The sequence below is a fragment of the Lactuca sativa genome, chromosome 6, assembly GCF_002870075.4.
Source record: "Lactuca sativa cultivar Salinas chromosome 6, Lsat_Salinas_v11, whole genome shotgun sequence".
Classification (NCBI taxonomy): domain Eukaryota; kingdom Viridiplantae; phylum Streptophyta; class Magnoliopsida; order Asterales; family Asteraceae; genus Lactuca; species Lactuca sativa.
This window is the reverse complement of record NC_056628.2, coordinates 192,277,992-192,296,358: the sequence shown is the minus strand read 5'-3', so window position 1 is coordinate 192,296,358 and position 18,367 is coordinate 192,277,992.

Genomic DNA, 18,367 nt, shown 5'->3' with positions numbered 1-18,367 from the left:
CTCGTTATCACACATCAAGGTTTGGGGTTGCGAGGCCTTTGTGAGATGCGAGACTCACGACAAGCTTGAACCTCAAAGTGAGCGGTGTATTTTCATCGGCTACCCACATAAATCTTTTGGTTATCTCTTCTATAGACCGAGTGACAATGTTGTCTTCGTTGCAATGAGAGGAGTCTTTTGCGAGAGTGAGCTCATAATCCAAGGAGACAGTGAGAGGCAAATTGACCTTGAAGAACTTCAAGAGTCAAGCAGTGAAGGAACCTCAAACACTAGCGATCAACCTAAGGAGGAAACTCCTGTTGAGCCAGTTGATGATTTTGTACCTCTGAGGCGTTCTAGTAGAGTTAGTGTTCCACCTGTGTTATATGGTTTTCATATAACATCTGATGGTGATACATTTATCAGTGATAGCACACTGATAAATTTGGATGAACCTAAAAATTACAAGGAAGCCATGGCAGGCCCCGAGTCTTCAAAATGGAAAGATACAATGGATAACGAGATTTAGTCCATGTATGACAATCACGTTTGGAACTTGGTTGAAAATGTACCGGGTCGTAAGACAGTCGGGTGCAAATAGATCTTCAAGAAGAAGACCAGCATGGATGGGAAAGTACACACATACAAGGCGCGACTGGTTGTGAAGGGCTTTACTCAAACTCCGGGAGTTGATTATGATGAGACCTTCTCACCAGTATCGAAGATTAAGTCTATTAGGGTTATCCTAGCCATACATGCATTTCGTGATTATGAAATATGGCAAATGGATGTCAAAACCACTTTCCTTAATGGAAAGTTGGCTGAGGATGTTTACATGAGTCATCCAGAGGGTTTTGTTGATGCAAATTACCCTAACCGAGTGTGTAAGCTTGAGAAATCCATTTATGGATTGAAACAAGCATCTCACAGATGGAATCTTTGTTTCGATGTGAAAGTAAAAGAGTTGGATTTTCGATAAGCAAGTATGAGTCATGTGTATATGTCAAAGCTAGTGGGAGCATAATTAGCTCTCTGGTATTGTATGTGGATGACATACTACTCATAGGAAATGACATCCCAACCTTGCATGAGGTTAAGTCCTGGCTTGGGAAGTGTTTTGCTATGAAGGACCTCGAAGAAGCTGCCTATATTCTTGGGATAAGGATATTAAGAGACAGAAGTAAGAGACTAATTGGACTTAGTCGAAGTACTTACTTGGATAAGGTGTTGAAAAGATTCAACATGCAGGACTCCAAGAAAGGTAACTTACCGATACAGAGAAATGCCAAACTGAGTAAAGCTTAGAGTCCGAGTACAAAGGCTGAGACATATGAGATGAGTCGAATACCATATGCTTTCCTAGTTGGCTCGATCATGTATGCTATGAATTGTACTCGCCCTGATGTGGCCTTTGCTTTGAGCATGGTCAACATATATCAAGGGAATCATGGCAAGCCTCACTGGACTGCGGTAAAGAACATTCCCAAGTACATGTGGAGGACTAAGGACTGGTTCCTTACCCTCAGTGGGAGTGATGACTTGAGAGTGGTGGGATATAGTGATGCCAACTTTCAGACTGACAGAGATAATTTCCGCTCTCATTCGGGCTGGGTCTTTACCCTGAATGGAGGAGCAATAACTTGGAAAAGTTCCAAGCAGGAGACAGTAGCTGATTCAACATGCGAATCAGGGTACATACCAGCAAGCGAGGCGATGAAGGAGGCAATATGACTAAAGAACTTCATCGGAGACCTTGGAGTGGTACCAGCTATAATGGAGCCTATGGAGATTTTCCGTGACAGCGAGAGTGCAGTTGCCTTAGCCAAGGAACCAAGGGATCATGGCAAATCCAGGCACATCAACAGAAAATACCACTTCATAAGACATCAAATAGAAACAGGACTCCTCATGGCAAAGAGGGTATCGTCTGAGGATAACCCAACAAATCCCCTCTCGAAGGGACTGAGTAGGTTTAAGCACTTACAGCATGCGAGGCGCATCGGGCTGAAGGACGATATTAGTTTTAATGATTAGATAGTTTTTAAAACTTGTAATAGTTGAAATGTAATTGACATTTGATGATTTAAATAAAAGGTGTTTTTTTATTTATAAGTAATGTTACTATGTTGTGTCAATCATTTACTATTGTTTCACTTTGCATGCTTTGACTTCCAAAATAATTATGTTATTCAAACTATCCACAGTCGATCATACATTGGAAGTAGTTATTGAGGCAAGATTGTCATGAATTTGGCTTGTAGATTGTATGAATTGTATTAGACATAGAAAAGTTTGCTGCAACATTCATGAGTGCTCATAAGGTCTGAGTATTGGATTCAACCCACGCTCACTTGTATCACTTCATGGAATTTATCTCTAGTGATCGTGAGACGATAATATCATATAAGTCTTCAAACCAAGAGATATGAGTTGTTGACTATGAGCTGGTTGTGCATTGGTAGTATGAAACCGATTTAGTAACTAGATGCTATAAAATGTGTTGTTGTGTACAATTTGATGAGTAGTTAGTACAAGAATATGAGTCGAAGTTTATCTATTCCTTTTAGCCCTTGGAGGATTAAAAGCGATATATTGGGCCCCTCGATGATTTTGTTTTGACTTATGTATCGGGCCCGGTCAGAACTAAATTGATGTGTTCGATTAAGTTCTGTGTAAAACAAATCGGAAATCAGAAAAAAAAACTGCTGGACAATAAGTATGACGTTGTTCCATGTATTTGTCTGGCTGATATCTTGAGAACAGATTATTATATGATCACTTATCTAAAATGGAGTGTCACAGTTCGACAGAGGTTTTTAAGAACTACGATTTCTAGTCGGTGTTTAAGTCGTACTTGAAGTTATAGTTACTAGACTTATCCAAGTGGGAGACTGTTGGATTTAGTGTCTAAGCCCATAACTATAATTGGTATGTACTTGACCCAAGAGTAGCATGGTCCATTTGGGTTGCATGGCACCGAAACAATTTGTAAGGATGGACTTTTGAGAAGTGGATATTTATGATTTATTAATATATTATAAGTTCTAATATATTAATATGAAATCATATTATTTAATTAGTATTGATTAGGGATTAATTTGGAATTAATTTTGTGATCAAAAGAGACTAATTAAATATAAGGGATTGATTTGGTAAATCATTCTTTCTTATGGTGTGGGCCAATGATCCATGATTCATTAGGTTGGGCTAAACCCATGTGAAAACCCATGGATTATCCATGGAGGTTTAAACCCATGGAGCCTAAGGAATATGGAAGGTCATGCACATTAGGGTTTACATGGTGTAACGCTAGTTTTTCCACACTATATAAGAAACCTATTGGCTCCTAAAATTGGCACCCTAGTGTTCTTGGAAGAGCTATAGCCGATTTTTGAGTGCAAGTATTCTCTCTCAAAGTCCTCCATTATTGGTGGTCTTGTGTGAAGCATTTGAGGCATCACATTTCGGGTGCTGGGCTCTTAAAGGTCTAAGGAATCAAGCTAAAATATAAGGTATGTCTTCTAACTAGATTTTGTTATACAAGTACCCATGTTTGTATGATAATTAGGGAAATGCTTTGGAAAATCAAATTGCATGTATAATTAGAGAAAACATAGATCCAAAGCATCTAAGGTAGTATGTGCACCTTAAGTTTGTTAGGATGCTCAAAACCCTTCACTTTTTCTCCTCCCCACAAGGGATATTTCTTGTGAAAGTGATTTACTCATTTCTTTTACTTCTTGTCTTTGTAGGCCACAAGAGGGTCTTAACTTTTGAAATAGTTTTGTAGGGAAAATTTAAGGGGAATCTCCAATACCATGAGGTGCCTTTGGTGGAGATCTTGACGCCCCTTGTTAGCGATGATCGAGGCCAGGCGCTTGGTGCACCCCTATTGCTGGGAGTGAAGGATCCGTTCCTCAAGTTGATCCAGATTTGGTGAATTCAATCGTCGAGGGTGTTTCTCGCATTAACCTTATGCCTTAGAAATGTGAAGACGAGCCAAAACAAGTTCCATTTAGGGTCTTAAGGATAAAAGATCCTCCACAGTTGGATAAAACTAAGACCTTCGGACTCTAGGGACCTCACAAGGTCTAGATCTGAAGTCTCAACCTCTTGGTAAGTTCAACACACTCAAAGTCTTAAGGAAAGATGGGAAAATCTCTAAAACTCCATAAAAACGAGATCTAATCACAATAATAAGCAAGGTGAAGACTCTTTTCCTTCAACAGAAGCTATAGATGAAATAACACCAGATCCAACAGTCCCTTCTCATTCCTTGCTTTGATACTCTTTTCTTCTCTTCTAATAGTGCACTAAAATGCCCAAAGATTAGCTCTCTTTCTCTCTTAGCTCAATATAGATTATTAGGGCTTCACACAGGGGAGTAAGGTGGTTGGTGAGGCGGAAATGAGGGCTTAAGGTCCTTTAAGTAGGACCTAACCCCGAAGATTTAGGGTTTCCTCTCACATCGCCTACTCGTCGAGTTGGTCCCTCCGACTCATCGAGTTGGTCATAAAACCCACGTGGCCAATTCGTTTCTACTCGAAGAGTTAGGGCATCCAACTCGTCGAGTTGCTCAATCAACTCTTAAATAAATATATAAATATTACACCTGGAAGTCGGGATTTTACATATCTTGAAGTATGCTTCCCTGGAAATGGTTGAAGGTGTTACTGGGGAGAAATGTACGAAGGTTTCAAGATGTTTCAAATGGAGGAAATTTTGAAGATGTAAATGAGAAATGAAGAAGTGAGTTCAACCTAATATAAAGATAGGGTGAGAGTGATGTGATGTTTGCATTGGTTTGTGTATTTTATCTTATCGGGAAAGGGATCAACCAATCACATTGCAACATCATTGGATCAAATTGGTGATTTCGGCCAAGGCATGACCGAAATCAACTTGTACACCACCGAAATCACATGTGATTTCGATGTAGGTATGACTTTTGTCTAGCATGATTTCGGTCTTAGTATGAATTCGGCCATGGCATGAGATTTCGGTCCATCACAACCAAAATCTCAAGGTTTTTGATTCCCAAAACCGAACACTCTTAAGCAAGGTATAAATTCATGCTTTACGACTTATCTATTTGACTCTTGTTTTACTTGCTTGACTTTTGTTGACCCAAAATAGCCGGTTGTCACTATATCCCCCTGTTAGAGGGAATTTCATCCCAAAATTAGTTATAGAGTGGGCACTCATGAACTAGGGAAAAGATGTGGGTACTTTTTTTTCATCTGGTCTTCTCGTTTCCATGTGAATTCAGGCCCTCGCTTGGCATTCCAACGGACCTTCACTATGGGTATGCGACTTTGTTTCGTCCTTTTGATCTCCATGTTCATGATTTCCATAGGTGCCTCTACGAAGTGTAGACTTTCGTTTACTTCGATTTCATCGAGTGGGATTACAAAAGTCTAGTCGGATATACACTTCTTCATATTGGACACGTGAAAGGTGGGGTGTATGTTGCTGAGTTCCTGTTGTAGTCGGAGTTTATAAGCTACCGTGCCAATCCCGGCAAGGATCTCGAATGGACCGATATACCTTTGATTTAGTTTCCTACGTTTTCCAAAACGTATCATTCTCTTCCAGGGTGAGACTTTTAACATTACGCGGTCACCAACCTGAAATTTCAAGGGCTTTCTTCGTTTATCTGTATAACACTTTTGTCGGTCCCTAGGTGTTTTCAGTCATTCTCGAATTTGAGTGATCTTCTCTGTTGTTTCGTGTATGATCTATAGGCTGGTGATAGTGTTGTTAGGTACTTGCCCTCTTCTTAGTTGTGTGTCACCCACCTCATCCCATCACATAGGTTATATGCAATTGCACCCATAGAGGGCTTCGAATGGAGCAACTTTGATGTTAGTGTGATAACCATTATTGTATGATAACTCGACGAGTGGTAAGTAGGTATCCCACGCTTTACCAAAGTCTATCATGCAAGGTCTCAACATGACTACCAATGTCTGAATGTTTCTCTCGCTTTTCCCATCAGTTTGAGGTTGATACGTTGTACTCATGTCGAGTTTGGTTCCCAAGGACTTCTGTAACGACTGTGGAAAATGTGAGGTGAATCGACTGTCCCTTATCCAATATGATAGATAGGGGCACACTATGAAGTCTCACAATCTCCTTGTGATACGTTCCTATCGGCTTTTTTATTTTCTCTATGGCCTTGGTCGGTAGGAAGTGTATGCGTTTGGTTAATTTGTCTACGATTGCACAAGTGGTAGTGTGTCCACCCTGGTTCTTCCATAATCGTTTTGTGTATAAAAGTCGTATACAATCAAGATTGAAAAAAGACAGTCGAATAAGTGATTCTACCCTAAGCCCATAACCAAACAAGGAACATGAGTTAAAGCGGAATCACAAATCCTAAGTCCATAGAATTTTAACTATATATAACCCTAACGTATACACTTAGTAATCACAGATTACCAGCATGGGTCCTTAGTTTCTGTGTGAGTGAAGTGATTAATTTGGGTGAGGCAGTATTTACAACTACTTTTTCCATAGCTGCTGTATTTAAGTTGGATTTAATCTTGACTCATCGTACAAGTGGTATTCCCGGAATGTCTTCTGGGAATACATCGGGAAGGTTACGGACTTCTAGAACATCCTTGATGTCTTTCGCTTCTTGTTTCTTATCCACAACGTGGGCTAGGAAGACGTGGTGCCTCTCGTGTAGGTACCTCTAAGCCTTGAAGTGAGAGGCGATTCGGAGGTTTGTGTCGGGTTTGTCATCATAGGTTTCAAGGGTTTTCGTTATTTGGTAAGTTAAATTGAATGACCTTTTGTAACACCTGATATTGGTATGGTGATGACTTAAACAAGCATGTCGGTGGTCACATCGAAGTTTCCTATTGTAACCGACATTAGGCCGATTTGGAAGAAATGGTTGTTTAGTGTTAGAGTGCATCCTATGTGTTTGTCTTTTGTGGTTTCGGTCTTCCCGTTAGCCATTTCTACGGTAAATTTTTCATTAAGTGTTTGAGGTTTTTGTTTGAGGAAATGTTCGAATTTATGTCTCACGAAACTCCTGTCCACATCACTATCGTAAGGTATGCATACATATGAGTTATGTAGGTAGAAACGTACCGGTAATCCCAGCAGGGTCCCTTGTTGCTTCCTCATGTCCTGTTGTTGAAATTTTTATGATGCCTCTGATATTTTTGTTTATAGTATTTGGGCACTCCCTTTGGAAATGCCTCGCCTCCCTACATCTGTAGCAAGCCTGACCCATCCCAGCATTGGTGGCCTGGGTGACTTGTTGAGCCAGCACTCTACAGTAATGAGTGGTATGCCCCTTCTTGTTGCATTTGTTGCAATGCGATTCTCTGCAGAACCCATAGTGATGAAAGTTGCACTTGTTGCATTTTGGTAGGTTTCCAGCATATGGTCTTGTTGGCACTGAGGCAGTAGGGACAGTGGTGGTATGGATTGCTACAGTTTGTTGTCTTTTGGCAGGTCCTTGAGTCGGACGACCCCTTTTCTTGTTCCAGAACTTTCTCTTCTTGGTTAGAACTCCTCCTTTGTCGTAGGTGTTCTTAAGTTTGTAACTTGGGGAGCCCTTGTAGGAGCAGGATCGTTGGTGTCTTTGGTTGTCACCTGGATTTGGACTGTGGTTACCGTTCATGTTGTTAGCGCTAAGTTGTGTGATGACAGCTGTCACGGTGGCTGCTACAATGACTTGGAATGTGGTGAGGTCCATTTGTAGAAATGGTTTTGTGTCGGTATGCTGGTTCCTTCCTCTTGTGGCATGATTATGTTTCATGGTATGAAATGAGTTCATAAGTAACTATGTTCGTTGCTAGTTGTATCCCATCTATATTTATATACATATAAATATCATGCCTTCTTGTATGATTCCCAATGTTTCGGCCAATATTCTCGTGACGTACTTATGGTAGTGAGTAGTATTAGGTATTGTACATATATTAAGTTAGCAAAATAGGACATAGATGTCAAAACCTTAAGTTGGTTCAAGGTTCGTGGGTTTTGGGAGGGCGTATCTCGCTTGATTTGCTTCTACAAGTTGTGATGAAAGATGCAATAATCCTAACACATAGTGTGAGTAGTGTTGTCACTAACTCATCAAACTATACTATTTTATCATATTCGAAAATGATACAAAAGGTGCCCTGCCATCTCACACATCTCGCGAGTGGCCTCTTCCGCTCTGTGTTCTGAAATGACTGCCCTAGTTTCAGCTGCAAGGATTTTTCGTCTTATGGCGGCTATCTCCTCGTCTATCCATCTGTTGGTTGTCGCGGTAGGGTAGTAGGGGTCTTTGTGGAGAAATCTGGCCATGTCATTTGTGTGATAATGGAGGTACATAAAGAATCTAGGTGTGTGGTTCTATAGTATCATAAAATACTCCTATAGTATTTTTAAACTTTATGTTTGGTTCTTTAGGGTTTCTTTGTATGGGTGTTGGTAAGTTTTAGACTTGTTGCTCAACACGATTATTCCCAGGCATATGCTAATCACCTCTTGGATAAATATAGTTGATCAGGCTATAACCATCCCAGACCTAATTACATACCACAAGGTCTACTCGTAGTGTTCAAGTTATCTTAATACATTGTATTGTTCTTGTTATGACACAACCCTAGTATGTAGGTATATATTTATACTTTACTAAAATATCATTTTATTTTAAAATTATACTTGTGTGAAAATGTTTTTGTCAGATGGTTTTAGTCCCATTGTATTTATAGTTGTATATCTTACATGGTTTGATATACTTAGTTCACTATAAACAATGCTCTGATACCAATCGGTCACACCCCTAAACCGAGAAACGGCGGAAACATCTGGGGGTGGATGACTTCATGTATAGTATCATAACAATTAAATAAGAGTGATCAAAGCAAACACAATCATCATAATCCTAATTTGAAAATAGTTACATTGTTGTACGAGTTACATGTTTCAAAAACAATTACAATATGATGATAAAAGATTTGACCGACGTCTTAGTGTCTCATCCCCAAAAGCTTGTTGTTACGTGTTTTAGTGGTTTCTTGAGAATACAAGTGGTTTAAAAAAGGGTCAACAATTAAGTTGGTGAGTTCATAAGAGTTTGTATGAGAATTTGTAAACCTTTCCTTTTAAAATGATAGTATTTAGTTCCAGAAAATCAAATATTTTCTTAATATGTGTTGTAGTCTTAAAATCCTTAGCACCAAAACATATAAGTATCGTCGTACTCGAAAGTAGTATTATATAGTATTAATCTATATAAAACCATTTGAATATACGATTTCAGAAATTAAAGTTGTTCTGTATTGGAAAACAGTGTAATGTAACTTTATCTAAATAAAACCGTTTAAAGGTATATTACTCTGTAAACCAAATGTGTCGTTGTTTCCCATGTGAGTTCTTATAATCATACTATGATTGATATGCCTGATGCAACATTCTTCAGGCGTCGAAATGTTAACGACATTTGTCACCCCAAACCTACCGTTCCAACGGTAGCTAACAACTAGGGTGCGGGATTGTCAGTCCCATATTGATCTATACACAAGTGTCTCGTTCTCTTATGGGAGATTCTGGTTATAATTCAGGACTTTTGTTGGTATAAAGTAAGTACTTGAAGACGTGTCTCACAAATAACTGATTCAACAAGTTTACGTGTAATGAAATGAATAACCCTTTAGTAAATAAAAATATTACTTTTCCATAGGAATTTCAGAGTGTATAATAATTACACTTTTAAATAATTATTTATTTGTCCCAAAATGGTATAACAGTGTAATGACCCATAAACTATACCCATTATAGTTTATAACAAACGTTTTGTTCGTAATGAGAATCTTTGTGTGTAAAATTATCATTTTTCTACTATAAAATAGAATGAAATAATTATGTATGTGTTCTTATATAATTATACGCTTTGCTCTGTTTATTTCAAGGTTCATAAAAATAATGTAATAACTTCATTTCTTGTAAATAATACTTTTGCACAATTTAGATAAGGAAGTTTGTATAATAATTTGGATAATTAAACGATTTTACTTGTATCCCCCCCCCCCTTTAAAACATAGAAAATCTCAAAAACTGCAGGGGTATGAACTCACCTTGAGTGTGATTGTGGTTGTATAGGGAGGTGATGGCGAAGATCTTAGAGTCAAAAAACACTTGAAAGTGGTTGTATCCTATGAGTTTTTAACACATAGGATGTAACGCCCCGATTCTCAGGTAATTCTTAAGCAAGATTCATTGGGGTAAGCTCTAATCAACGAGTTGGTTGGCCTACTCGTCGAGTAGCAGAGGGGTGGGATCGCATGTTAAGTGATCTACTCGACGAGTCCATTTTGGACTTGGCGAGTAGGAGCTGGCAGTGGAAACCCTAAATCCCGGGGTTTGCACCTTTATTTAAAGGAGCCTTAGCCTCCTTTGGCCTCTTTACAGTCTTTGAGAGCCCCTTAAAACCCTAATTCGTGTGTATGTGCCTTGGTGTGGGTTTGAAGCTTGGAAAAGAGGATCTTAGAGGAAGAAAGCTAAGAGTGCAAAGGAAATTGAAGCAAGGAAGGAGTGCGAAGCAGGATTTACCTTAGCTAGCATCTTTTGGAGGTATCAAAGTGCCATTCTTACTTCCTTTTATTCCCTTTTGTTGAGTTTCTAGGGCTTTTTATGGATTTTCAAGTTGAGATGATAAGCTATGGGCTAGATCTGAAGTTGTAACTTTAGATCTGGACCCTCCTTGGATTCTAGAAGCATAAAGTCACAGTCTTGGTTTTGATTAAGGTCCCTCTTGAGCATGAGGTTCCATTAAGAACTTAGAATAGACATTTAGATCCTTTATGGTCATGCATGCACGTAAAGTTTGAAACTTTACGTGATAAGCATGCCCTAGAAGCTTGGATCTATGAGTTGGAGCCGTTGCATGGCTCAAAATATGTATGTATGGAGAAAAAGGACTGAATGGACTCGGCGAGTTGCAAAGTGACTTGGCGAGTCACATGAAGATGGCCGTGAACTCGACGAGTAGGACGAACAACTCGACGAGTCCTATGGAGATCGCCATAAGACTCGACGAGTTGAAGAACAACTCGGCGAGTCGGATGAGTTTCCTCTGGGATATGTGTGAGTGAGTATCCGTCGAGTTGCAAGGAGGGAACTCAATGGGTGACCTTAAGTTTGATCGAGAATCAAAGGAACTCGACGAGTCACTCCGATGACTCGACGAGCTGGAACGTACTTCAGGGAACTCGACAAGTAGCCAAGGGTACTCGGCGAGTTAAGGTCAACATGGACTGTTGACCTTGACTGAGGACTTTGACTTTGACCAGGGGTTGACTAGTGGGTTATGGGGTACCCTATAAGGTTAAGGAATTATGAGTATGTTGTATTATGATATCAGGTGGTGGAGCTTGTGTCAAGTGATCCGAGGGTTGGAGTTTACCTTTCGTGTTGACATCTGCGAGGTGAGTTATCCCCACTATATCGATAGGGTCTACGTCACCAAGGCCGACCCTTTAGTTGTTATTGTTATGGTATGCTGCATGTGGTTATGATTTGTTAGATCGGAATCGGGATAGACAATATGTTATACTCTTATGATCCGTAGGGATTGGTATGTTAATGACCTGCTAGGTCAGTACTCTAGTTACAGGAGAATTCTATGCTTTATGATTGGTGTGACAGATACGTTTGATGTTGTATATGCATGTATATGATGGTATGGGCACATGGTTATTTGCTTGTGGCTGGGTTGAGTAGGTCCTGTAATTGTATGTCTTGTAATTATATGTCCTGTAATTGTATGTCTTGTAATTGTATGTAATCGTATCTCTTCATATAGTATGTAATGTGTTCGTATTTCATATAGTATGTAATGTATTAGTATAGAATCATGAATGAACTGACTCTTGTGTGATTCCTTGTACTTGGAATAGTAAGTAGTATCCCCTAACTATACCAATTATAGCTACTAGTAATGTGTGTGTATAACCGAAGTATGCCTTTGCTACCCACAGGTACTGAACTGACTAATGGAGCTTTTATGTCTATATATGTATACATGATATATAACTAATGTTTAGACGACATTTGGACGAATAACCGATGCCCTAAGGCCACATCCCAACGAGGAAAAGGAAGTAAAGCGAGCTAGCCGTCCTAAGTCCTTTAAACATTGCTTATATAACTATACATATATAGGCATGCATTTGACAATATAAAAGTATAAAAGAAGTTTTATAAAACCTTTGAAAAGTTTAATAACTAAGAAATGATGACTTGATGTCAGTTTATAAAATGGTTTGAAAGCAGTTTGTTTGTTAAGAACAGTTTTAAGTATAAGTAAACCTTTGTTTGAAACACAATTGTAATAGAGTTTGAAAGGAAACATATGGTATGTAAGACAGTTTGATAAAGAGTTTTAAACATGTAAAAACGTTTAAGAAAGCCATTTGATGTAATCTGTTTGGTAAAATAGCTAAAAGTGTAGTAAATCCATTTATATGCTAGTTATTAATCACATGTGATTGATGTACTAACTAGCATGATTCAACTTGTATTCCCCCCATAAAAGCATTTATAAACATTTAAAAGGGTTATTTAAGGGGTATGAACTCACCTGCAGTGAGTGGATCGTAGGGAAGTGTCGGACAAGTGCTCGGTGTCAAGTGAAGACTTAAACACACACAATGATCCTAATAACATATAAAGACATATGTATATATAAAATTAGTGATTATAACACTAATTAGACAAGTATAAACATCCTAATGTGTGGAAAACACTTTGGTCAAAGTGTTAGGAGGCCATTGGGTTGCAACAAAGGATTGCAAGGCATCTTATTTGAGTTTATGGTCAATGGACCATACTTAATGGAGTTTACGGACCAGGGGAGTTTACTCCTAGCCGTAAACTCTCTAATGGGTCTCCATTTGAGGCTTAAAGGCAAGGTGTCTTAAGTGGTTAAGTGTTCAAAGGCTTAAACAAGAGGCTAGGTGAGTTTAAGGTCCAAGAACGACCCTAACTTGTGTTTACGGCCTGGGGACCACTTCCCCATGAGTTTACGGCCGTAAAATCAGGCCATAAACTCATGGTAGGAAGTACCATTTTGTTGCTTGAAGTCCCTAGTTCAATGGTGGTTGGTTCTATGCTAAGTTCTAGTCAATTGGAAGGAGGAAAGGGCATCATTGCACCCTTATAGGGAGTTTACGACCTTGGGAGATCCTTGGCCGTAAACTCTCATTCAACCATTGATTCTTGATGATTCTAAGCTCTAAACATGTTAAACCTAGTGTACAACGAGTTAGAACAAGAGTACTTATGATCTAGGAGCTTGAATGGTCGTTTTTGGCCAAGAACACTAGTGTGTGTTCTTGGTGTTCTTGGTGATCAAACTTGAAGATCTACAAAATGGAATGATTTCATGGATGAAATCATGTAAGATCACTAGTTCATGTAAGATATCAACTAGTTAGGACAATACACTTACAAGTCTTGAAGATCGGGGACGAAGATCGGGATGATACTTGAGAGGATTCGGGAGGAAATCAGCCAAGGGAAATGAAAAAAATGAACTAATGGCCAACATATCATCATATGGGGTGGAGTTACGGCCCTCATGGAGTTTATGGCCGTAAACTCCCATGTGGTGGCCATGAACTCCAGGTCAAGGTGTTTCAGGCTCGATCTTTGTGTTATAGCTTCAGCAGATAAACCCCGACACTTATCTATTAAGTGTACAAGGCTCAGAACACTCAATCAGGCTCCAAATTGTGCTAAATGATAGTAGGAATGAGTTTAAATTTCAATGAAGTATTTGACTGTACAGGATAGAAAATTTCAGGTTGTCACATAAATTGGGTTAGTAAAATGGATCAAGTCAATACCCACATGTTTATGAAGAATCTAATAAGTGAGTCACAATCTTTCAATTATGTAACAACAACTTCATTCATATATATTTCTTTTAACGTCATTCACTTTACTCTCGTACAACAAAGCCCGACTTCAAGTCCATTAATTCGCAGGAGCTATATACGAAATTTGTAACATGTTTCTATATCATTTGCATCAACCAAAATAAAATTCTTTTCTTTTTATATTCATTTCAAAAATAAGATTGAATTGATATATATTTTAATAACTAGATTTTTTTTCTTAAATTGTTAGAGTGCTCGGTGTGGGCAAGGCCCACTCCCGTTATGATGATGTGGACACCGAAAAACGTCGGGAACACCACCCCCGACTCACGTTAAGGTATAAGGCGTTACCCATGCGTGGTAACGGCAATGAAGGGAAACGTCGATTTCTTCTTTCTTCCTTCCTCTGTGTTTCTTCTTTCTTGCTTTCTTCTTTCTTGCTTCGTTCTTGGCCTCAAAACTGCGTTGAAGGCTTGGAAGACCACCCCCCAAAAATGTGATGGAAAGAACAAGAAAGAAGATGATGATGTGGCATGAGTATGGGCGTTACCCATACCGAGCACTCTTAGGCTACTGTGTGTGAGCAACATGTTATTACACGTTATCATACCCAAAATTTCCAACTTATCATCCTAGTCACACTTTGATGTTATAACACCCAATATGGAAATGGGCAACACCAAATAACATGTAATAACACCTACCATTTTCTATTTATTTATTTTTTTTTTATGTTTTTAATTTCAAATTTTCAAATTTGTTTTTTTTTTTAAATTATGTCAAAATATTTATAAAAAAGCATATAAATTAATAAAACATAATTCAGTTAAATACTAAATTAAACATACCATTTTAAACTAAAACCGACATTACAAAGCAAAAAAAAAACATTGACAAAAAACATACGATAGTCCTAATAATTTAAAAAACTTAAAACCGATACACTATTTGTTGTCAAAATATTTCCGCTCGATCTTTGCCTTCATTTTTTGGAGCACTTGCGCTTATCTCGGTGACATATTTTCCTCACTAATCATTAGAATTGCCAAATCTTTCGTCATGCAATCTTCCTTGGCTTCTTGACGAAGGAACTCCAAATGCTCACGTTGCAAGTCATATCTTTTGATTGCGATGTCATTATGGGCGTCAAATTTCTGTTTCAGTTCTGCGTCCTCTCGAAGTCTACTTTCACTTTTCTCCGCATATAGTTGAGCCTCGCTTTGTGGCGCCCTATCGGTCGTCGAGGTGGGGAGATCTTTTCGATGTCGTTGAGGTCGTCTGGTAGGTCATCCGTGTCCACATTAAGGTCATGGTTCGTGCGTGCATCGAAAATGTTGACCGAATCCGAGCCACCAGACCTCTTTGATTGTTGTTCCGAAAATGTGCCCGTTTTAGTCCATTTTGGGTCGTCCTTAACAATCTCCCTAATCTTTTCGTGATCGAAAATGTGACTCGTCTCGACACGGTATAGGACCATCGCCGCTCTAAAAACATCAAAATCGTTCACACCACTTTGCTTGTGCGGGAAAGTTTGTTATAAATAGAATTGAACTTGGTGCACTTCTTGCTTATTTTAGTTCACTTGCTACTCAACATATCGTGATTGCGATAATTTTTACCTTCTTCAAAGTAGTCCGAAATTTGCCGATCACAACTTCCTAAAAAACAACTTTTCTCATATCGCTTCCCACAGTTGGGGTTTTTGATGTCCCGCACCATGTCATTGCCAACGTGCTTTCTTCCTCCGCAGTCCACCATGTTGGAGGTTCTTCTTCCGATTGCTCCACCGCAACCACTTTCCGTTCCTTTCTTACTCTCCCTTTGTTGGACGTTTCTTTCCGACTCCCCCTGCGTGCGTCTTGGAATCCATTTCTTGTGTGGGTGGTGGTTTTGTGGTATTTTGTTACATGGTAGCAAATGTGTTGAAAAAGTTTTGTGGAAGGTTGTAGGAAATTGTGGTGGGGGTGAGACGGAATTGAAAAAATTGTCTGAAAATGAAAATTATTGTGAACTTTGCGAGTTGCGGATGCTCGTGTACGCCTCATATTGTGCAAAACCGAGAGGAGGGGATGTGTTTGTGTTTGGAGGATGAGTGTTGGGGTTTTGATCCATAGTGATTGAATGTGAAATTGGTTGAGTTATATGTAATAAGATGAGAGAAATAGGTTGAATATGTATGTAAAAATTGAAGTTATATGTGTATTTATATTAGAGTTAAAAGAATTTATTTATTTATTTTTTCATAACTGTTTCACAACGGTTAAAAAAGTGATCGTTTCTCTCGGATGCAAGCCAGCCTCACCCGTTTCCTCCCATTGTCACCATAGCGGGTTGTAACATAACGGCCAAAAACGGGTATTAGAGGCGGTGTAGAAGGCATTATAACGCTGTTTTTTGGATGCCCCTCGGAATAATGGGGAGGCGCATTGTCCGTTCCTAGTCACCTTACCTAATTTTACGTTACAAACCATCTATAAAACTCAGTATAATACCAAAGATTTAATTGGATGGTCAACCGAACTTCATACGCTAGTAATGATATTTATTGTACCAACTCTAATAATGATATTTATTAATCTTGCACACATAAACTAGATAATTCTTTTGATTCATATATCAATCAGAAAACAAAATTTATATCAATCAGAAAACAAAATGTAAATGGTCAATGATGTTTCATATATATAATTTGTTTTTTTACCATTGATAACAAATGGAGAGTTTGGGTTGCTTACGCAACATAAAAATTGAAAAAGACAAATCATGCTTAATATTTGTTGTATTGCGAATATCTGATATTTAAATAAATGGAAATATGATTTATATTTGACAAAAGAGTTGTTTAGACTTTGTTACTTTGTGTTGCTCACGGGACACGGTACCATAAAAACAGGTTCGACCTGGCAGGTTATCGACTAAAAAAATGGGACTGATAGTTGGATTGACTACTGAGTCTTGTTTTTACTTGGTTTGAATTTTTTTTATTGAATATAATATATTATGTTATGAAGTATGAACTATTAGTTACATATTAATCGGATTACTATAATTATTACTTTTTTAACTGTATCTGATACCATGCAATTATGCATGATCAATTAACAATACAATACTATAATATTTTAAATGCCAAATATTTAAAATAATAAATAAACAAAATCTTCGGAATATGATTTTTTTTTTCTTTTTGAAAAATATTTAATTTCATGAAAAGTAATATTTTTTTTTAACAACTTCAAGTTTGTTTTTTTTTTTTTTAAAGAAACAAAGTAGTAATATTATCTTAGAATGTTACGTGAAAACATATTTTTTTGGTTGTAAATCTATGGTTGCTTATGCTATTCTATTTGGCTAACATGGTGTATAACAAGATGTTTTTAATAAGGTTTTAGGTTTAATCTCGAATGTATACTAACTCGCCGTTTTATAAAAAATAAAATAAAATAAATATAATATTTGATAATATATTATACGTAAATAAAATAAATATAATATTTGCCGTAATAATATTTATAACTATTATTATGGTTAATTAATTTAAAGTAACTTATTTGTATAATTATTTTTATTTTAAATATCAAATATTGTTTTATTTTTAAGGTAGCAATATAATTTTTAATTTAGTTTTTCCTTTAAATATTATTATTATTAGTTATTTTTAAATCTATATTTTAAAAATTTGATATTTATAAAAAATTAGTTTTAGATAACTTTTTAGTTAATTTGACATTACTATTTTAATTTTACTTTTACCACTATTTAAAAAAAAAGAGTCTTTGGATTTATTTTTTTTAAGTTTGGTTGATATTTTGATATAACATTTTTATTTTATTTTATTTTTAAATTAACAAAATAAGAATTTTATACCAATAATTTAATAGTTATGAAAGTAACATAATATATATATATATATATATATATATATATATATATATATATATATATATCGTTAGGTTATTTTGTTTTCACTATTTATTGTATGAATGTATAACTGATTCTGGACCAATCATTTTAGTTATTTTAAGAAAGTAATTAATGCATATTACATGTTGAAGATATAATAGATATTAATTACATCTTCAACATTTAATATGCATTAATTAGTTTCTTAAAATAACTAAAATGATTGGTCCATAATCAATCATACAGGCATACAATAGATAGTGAAAACATTTGAACCTAACTCTCTCTCTCTCTCTCTATATATATATATATATATATATATATATATATATATATATATATATATATATATATATATATATATATTGAAAATTCAGGAAATTATATTAAAAGTTATAGAATTAACTTTAAAATAAAATAATAAATAAGTTTTTTATATAAAAAATCAAATTATATGATTTAAGAGGAATAATCTTTTTGTGAAACATAATAAAAAAATAATTTAACCTTTATATATTTTTTCTTCAAAAACAATAAAAGAAACTGACCAAATTACATAATGAGCCCCGCCAAACATACATAACATGTAAGGG